The following is a 7,705-nucleotide window of genomic DNA, read 5'->3' as shown; positions in this document are numbered from 1 at the left end:
GTGAACTTTATAAGTAATTAATGATATTCCTTTTTTTTTTTTCTTACTGCACAGCATAGTGGCACTGTCCACTGAGACTGTGATTCCTTGTTGGGCTTCACAAAGAGTCAATGGTTGATCAAGAAGGGACAAAGGAGGTTTGTGAATCTGTGTTGAACTGAGGGGCTATTACATTTTTAGCTAAGTCTGAGAGGAGGAAAATGTCATATAGAAAAAAAAGGAGCATACTCAATCCATATGTCAAAGCCTAATAAATCCTGTCTTTGATTTTGTGATTGTGAATAGAACAATTAAATGGATGTTACATTCCTGAATGAACCCTTGTAGTTTTTATCCATTTGTGGCATGAACACGTTTTCCTGAGTGGGAACCAGGGGTTCAGGAAACAAAGGGCTCTTGAACCCACTTTCATTTCCTTTTCCCAAAGAGCCCAAGTTGAAATGTTCTTCAGACGAAACCAGAAATTAGGACCCTGCGCTTAGGCAAAGTAATGAGTGAAGCCTCTCCACAACAGTTGCACATCTAGCTAAATGGTAAAAAATGTAGATAAAAGCTTTTCATTTGGAGCATTTCATGAGGGTATTCCTGAGAGGTAAGAGCACTTCAGAAGTTGAGGATCATTTGTTTCCTCCCTCTCACAAGCTATAATTCTTTTGTAGAATATGGAAAAGTGGCCATGTACATAATTTTCCTTCCCACCCTCAGGAAGGCGATAGCCTGAGAGCTGGGAAGACAGGTGAAGCCAAACACTGACAAAGTGCCTGCAGCTCTGATTCACCTTTATAGAGTTACACCACGAACTGAGCAGTCACAAAGGCCAGAGGAGATAAGCATGCCAGGACCGGCATGACTTCCACTTCGCATGATCAAGATGGAAGAGGAGGCTTCAACCGCTGCAGCATTGGGCAGTGGTGACATATGTTTAAACAAAACTGGGCTGGGAAAAGAAAGGAAAAGCAGAGGGCATTGCATCAAGGCTCTACTGAGACAGCCGGCATGATGAATCAGCGGGCTGGGTGTTCTGCCCCGGCAGCTGCCCAGCCTCAGTGGGTGTGTGCAGCAGGTCAGGGAGCTCCGCTTTTCTGAAACCAACCAGGAGCGCAACAATCCCCAGAGAAATATGTTGAGGACAGCAACCACGCTCTGGCACCATCACAGTTTCTCTCTCCTCTCCAAGGCTGTTAATACACCTCAAAGGCAGAGATTTCAGTTCCTGCCAGTTGTTGACCCTCTGCCTTCCACCTTCCTCCCCCAGACTGGCAAAACACCAGCCACCTCCTCCTCATCTAAGAGCTAAAATTGGTACAGCACGGGGATACTGGCACACTGCAGTGACAAACACAGAGGAAGGTAACTTTAGTTTTGCCTATTTGTGTGACTGACTGCTCACCCACGTGATGTCATTAAAAACACCTGGGCTCTGTAGCACCAAAAAGTCACCAAGAGAACAGAAGTTTCAGTGCTTCCCATAGGAGACAAGTTGATCAGGATGTTGAAGAAAGATGTCATATACTGCATTTACATAAGGCCCTTCCCAAGTGTCCACGCACCAGAAAAGGTGGGTTCATCTTCACCCCTCCCTTTTTCAGGCATGGGAAGATTACAATATAGAGAGAGCAGGTGACTTCGCTGAGGTTAGTCCTGAGTCACCGGTGGAGCAGGACACAGATGCCTGGTGCTAGGGCTTATTCATACCATCCTCTGCCACCAACACACAGTGACTCAGCAGTGAAGCCAACTTCAGAAACCAGATCCAAATCCAGTTCATCAAAGTCGCACAAACTCTAATGAAAGATGCCTATGTATCTCATGAATAAGCTTGTTTATTCATACTCCCTTCATTACCATGCCCTGTATCTGCAGGGCACAGTGCAGAGAGATTGTTAGGTTTCACAAATTCACATGGTACTCATTTATTTGCCTCCTGCATTGTGCAGAGCCCCATTTACAATGAGCTTTGCAAGGCTTCTCCAAATCAAAATTATGTGAATCAAATCTGTGGGTGAAGCAGCTAATAAATACTATCTTAATAAAACAGGGACAATTGGTTTTAGCTTAGTTCTAGAGAAACAAAGCTTAAGCGTACACTCAGTCTATCTGTCTAATCCCAACCTGCCTATTACCTTTGACCCCATTAAACACCACCAAACGAACATAGAAATAAGCCAGTTGAGATATCAGATCCTTGCAAGTGCTGCAAAAATTGATGGCTGTGTAAAACAGCGATCTCAAAAATACCGCCATCGTAGGAAGGCTACACCTTTTATGGGACACTGAAGAATCCTCATAGAAATGGCACCATTTCTAAATATCTAATCTAAAGGATTTGCTGATTTATCTGACAATTAGTGCTTTAAAAAAAAAAAAAGTGGGAAAGAGAAAGTTCCTGACAGTGATATAGAAGTTTTGAGGGAAGGAAAATTAGGAGTGCCTAGATTTCCGAAACCAGCACCCTTCTAAGAAATAGTCAGTGCCATAAATAATCCCACAAGAACCTATGGTTCTGAGATTGTGTGCTCAATTATTTTTACCGTGAGAGTTAGAAGAGATTAAGAGGATGGGGCACAGCGTGCTGATTAAGGAAAAAGAAAAGTGGTTTACTCAGCAGATGTCTTGTCAAAACCACATCCTTTAATCTGAAGTACAAACACTATGACCAGCATTGCAATGATCTGTTTTAGCCATTAGAGCATATAGTATTCTGGGGCACAGCAGTGGGGAAGAAGAAGGAAGTACAGTCATTAGTGTGCGGAGGATCTGCAGAGTAAATGTCTTTCTGCGAAAGGATAAACGTCATTGCCTAGAGGGTTTCCTACCAGGAGGAACTCAGGAGCGAGGCACAGCCCTCCCCGGTGGTTAATGCTCAAGCAGGGAGTGTGGTCCCCCAGGGAGGGCCCAGGGATGGGCTGATCTCTCTGCTAGACCTTTTGCAGAGAAATGATGCTTCGTGCAGAGCCCGTGAGCCAAGCAGCTCATGGCATCACAGGCTGCGAGCAGGATCAGTGGTGCGACTCGTACAGGAACCACTGCAATGCCTGGGAAGCTGGAGACAGAACGAACTCATCCCTTTCCAGAGATCGTTGACAAGGGTGGCAGATTGACTTGCACGTTGAGCTCAACTCCATGGCCAAGACTATGTGGTCTGAAATGATCTGTGGCTTGACTGAAGATGGGGCTGAGAAAGAGGAAGCCTAAAGTTCTGTCAGTGTTTTTACACTCATGATACATAAAATTGGTCCCATGAGAAAATCTTTACTTGTCATTTTCACCATCTGTCAGCTGTACTAAAGTGCTTTAAAATGTTTGTTCACACAAAATCAAAAACATAATTTTTTTTTGTCCAAACACTGGATAGTTTTAACATGCTCTTCCACAGTGCAATAGTTCAGAGGAGGCTTTTTGCAAACAGTACCTGTACAGTCAGGAACCAGAGACCGCCTATAGCCTTTTGCAATGTTAATTCACGGTTCAATCATGGTGTTGAAAACATAACAGCAAGAAAAGCGACTTTTCCAGCAAGAGACCTGGGAGAAAAAGCCCACTGACATATATACACAAACAACTCTAGGACTTGGTTCAGTTAAGCTGACTGCAGTCAGTGCGTTGCAATAAACCTAGCCCAATCTATGGCTCTCTGCAAACTCTTAGCCTGAGAAATGTCTTTGTTCCCCCCCCAATGTAATTAAATTACATTTACAATTTGTCAGAATTGGCCTGAAGGCTTGAATTTATGATGGGACACTAACTCATACAAGCATATGTTGTTCGACAATATAAAACAGAGTGGGAATTGTATCTGCAGTATGGGCCTCCCCAGCTTTGTCATTCGTCATTTACAAACATGCTGATACACAGCAAAGAGGGTGTTCTCTACAGTATTTTCTCCATCATACCTAAAAGTGCAGAAACCTAATTCACTTGGGGCTTTACAAAATAACCCCATTGATGACAGTTGTCTTCTTTTTTTTTTAATATATTCAGTTTTCTGAGCATTAGCTTGGTGGAAATCTTACTAGGGAGTTTGATTAAATATTAACAGCACATTACACATACATGTGTTTTTCCAGCTAAATGTACAATGACCCTAGGGTACAAGAATGTGAGTGTGCATATAAGAGTGAGTAAACACATGCACAAAGCCACTGCCTTGAATGCAGGCACGGAATTAAGATTAAATAAACAAATAACTTCTGATTATGGACATCAAATCCCCAAAGTGTCGGGGCCTGACAAGTGGGGTTTCTCACACTGAGTATAGCAGTCTCCTGAGGAAAGGCTTGAGGGACTTTTCTGCAGGATGCGTGCACGCCATGTGAGAGAGCATGCCTCTCCCACCACCCCACGTCGGTGGAGCATCTGCGGGCACATGCAGAGCACCAGCTGCGGAAAGGCAGGAATGTGCAAAAAGCCGTGGGCACCCAGGGAGAAGGCACAAAGTAGTGCAAGGTGCAGCTTAACACACGCCGCATGGGTGCTGTCTGCACCTGAAACTGAATAGACACTGTGAAACCCCGGCAACACTGCCCTGTCCTTCAGTCCCTGCACTTCCAACAGTGAACTTTGACAAGTTCACCAGATGAGCAGGCTTGAATCACAGAATCCTTAAGGTTGGAAAAGACCTCTAGGATCATCAAGTCCAACCGCCAACCCAACACCACCATGCCTCCTAAACCATGCCCTGGAGTGCCACGTCTGCACGTTTTCTTAATACTTCCAGGGACCTTTGAACAACTGCAAAGCTAAGGGCTGCTTTCCAGCTGTCCAACAGGACTGTCACATCCACTACACAACCAAACGGAGTGTCCAGGCAGTACTTCACATTACAACTCCTGTGTATTATTTGGATCAAGCAGCACCTCCTGTTTCACTCCTCCCCAGTTCCAGCTCCATGCTGCTTCTGAGCAGAAAGCAAATGTTACCATAGCTCTTGAGATGCCAGCCTTTCCAGACCACATTAAAATCATTGGCAGAATGATGATTGCCCAAACCAAAAATGTAAATAAGCATATTTATCTAATCTACAACATTCATTTTGGCTTTAGAAGAAAAAAGCAACTTTTTTTTTCCTATTTAAATTATATTAAAAACTTTCAGTAGTATTTTAACATAACTTTTGACCGAAGATCTCAAAAAAACCTATAAACCTCACAAAACTCTTAATTTAATAAAAATTATCTTTAAAATTTTAATAAAATAAATGAACAAAGTTTTAACAAAAAATAATTTCCTTGATTCAGGTAAAGTCTGCTCCAAGATCCCAGTTCAGTGAGAGTCTTCTGCTGACTATATTGAGGCTTGGACCTAGTCCATAGCTAGTCTGTAGTAGAGCAATGAACATTTTATTCTCCTTTCACTAACTTGGTGTTTGAAGAATTCATCACAAAAGGATGTTTCTGACTGAATGCTGTAGGTTTGCCAGAGGTGCAGGAACAAATTTTGCAAACAATCTTTTAAAGAATATTATTGCTCTGATATTGTTATTTATGTTTGTTGTTGCAGAGCTCTCTACAATTTTGTGTAAATGTTGTATATTCTGAATATGTGCACAGGCATATCTATTCACAAGAATAAATGGAAACAGACAATATGGAAAACGATGTTTTAAGCAATCTCCTGCCAGCAAAATGTGTCATTATTTTTGCTGGAAATGACAAAAATTTAATGTAAGATAATTAATCATGAGATGTCTCTGTTGGAAAACACCCCAGCACAGAGGTGAACCGGGAGTTTAGAAACCTGTAAGGAGGAAAATGACTTTTCTTTCCTTCAAGTCTGTTAATGTGTTTTGTGGATAACATATAATTAATTCCCAGAACCTATAAGTTTTTAATGTTTGTTCCTTCCTCCTTCACACTCCCACTCCAGCTGCCTGCCTGCGCAGCCATTGCAGATCATCTGAAACTATCAGGTCTTTCATCTTTGTGAGTCAGGCACAAAAAATCCACATATGACAGCGTAAGGCCTGCAAGGCTGTAAGACGCATTTCATACATGGACACATGAAAGTTTTGTTCTGGATATCCCAAGAAAACACATGGGTTACTTATGTAAATTTAACTTTAATATTAACTTTTGATACAGTTAAACTAGCAACTATTTCCAGCATTGTCCACCTGACATGTCCAGGCATTACTGTGTTTTTGCTTAACATGCTTAGGTACAGCCTAGAAGCCAGATGCTTCCATCACACATTACAAATGGATGCCGCACCATTTGTAGCCAGGAATAAGGTCAGAGGAAAGTGGGAAAAGCTGTTGAATAAACTATGTCAGGAAATTATTTGGATGACACACTTGGCGAGGTGACGCATACCAGTGTACAGAACCCGCCTTTAGCCTGATATACTGTCATATGAAAACTTCAGTCAGTGTGTCAATTCAGTTTGGGCCATTAGCCACTTTTCCCCCAGTCACTGTTCCAGAGGGAACGTCACTCTAGAGACAACCCTGGATGATACAGTCATTATTTATCATCATGACATCCCTCCTGGGACAGTTAACAAATAAGTCCCATATGTCTCCTGAAAAGCTGTCAAGACCATCAGTATATTACGAAGGCGGCAGAGATAGTCATTATATAATAATTCTTCTGCAAAAACGTAGTTTAAGCAAGGCAGTATTAAAGCCTAAGAGCCGATTCATCAGCAAAACCCAGAATAATCCTTAGGCTCATGGATACCATCAATGTTTATGTCTTCTGTCACAGGTCTTCAGTTCTTAATAACTCAAAAGTGTGTTCATATATGTGTATATGTACGCACATGCACAGTTTTTCGTGTGCCGGAGGTCAAAATTACAGTGTGCTTTTACTCACTGGAGAGGAACAATCTCTACAGGTGAAGGCTGTCAGGCTGTCAGAGCATCAGGAGTACTGGTACCATCACTCTTCCCATGCAGAGCTTTAATGTCCGTCTCATAGTTTTTATTTTTCTAGCAGACAAACCAATCAGAGTGATTGGCCTCATACTGAAGCCTTTACCAAAATCAAATGCCTCTCGTCTTGATTTAACCAATTTAAGTTAACCCAATCCTGAGTTCAGCTATACCTAAGAGATTCCATAGAAACTCTGCTGTCTCTTTGTAAGCCAGATCCCCCGCTCACAAACCATGACAGGGACTGAAGCTGCCTGTGGGACCCTGCTCCTGCAGCAGAGTAAAATACATTACCTGATAACATCCTTATAGTTTAAACTTCCAAATTAAATTTTAATCAGAATTGCTTCCTGGGAAATTCCTAATTTTTCTTCTGATTCAAAATAAAACAGGTATTTTTCCATCAATACCAAATTTCAGCCAGCACTGATAATTTAATATTAAGAGTTAGGCATTTGAGCAGTAACCTGTAAATGTCTACAGAGGAAAATTAAAGGATAAATAAGCCTATAAAAGAAAGATCAAGATATTACAATGACAAAAGCCAGATAGGTGTCTGGAAAATTGTTTCTGACTTTGAGTTTTGTACTACACTAATAGAGCAGCACTTAATGCATTTGGAAGAACTCAGTTAAAAAAAAAAATTCAGATAAAATCATAACAGTTTGGGAGTGCTTTAAGCTTTGAACTGTCCAAAATGCATTTCCAATCTACGTGACACTGCTTCCTTGGTATCCTGATTATTTTGTGTTACTTTTTAATAAAATTAGGAATGCAAGGGATACACGGTCCTTTTCCCCCACTATGGAAGAGTTGTGTATCTTTCTATCCAAC

Source organism: Phalacrocorax aristotelis, chromosome 2 (assembly GCF_949628215.1).
Source record: "Phalacrocorax aristotelis chromosome 2, bGulAri2.1, whole genome shotgun sequence".
Taxonomy (NCBI): Eukaryota; Metazoa; Chordata; class Aves; order Suliformes; family Phalacrocoracidae; genus Phalacrocorax; species Phalacrocorax aristotelis.
This window is presented reverse-complemented; position numbering follows the sequence as displayed.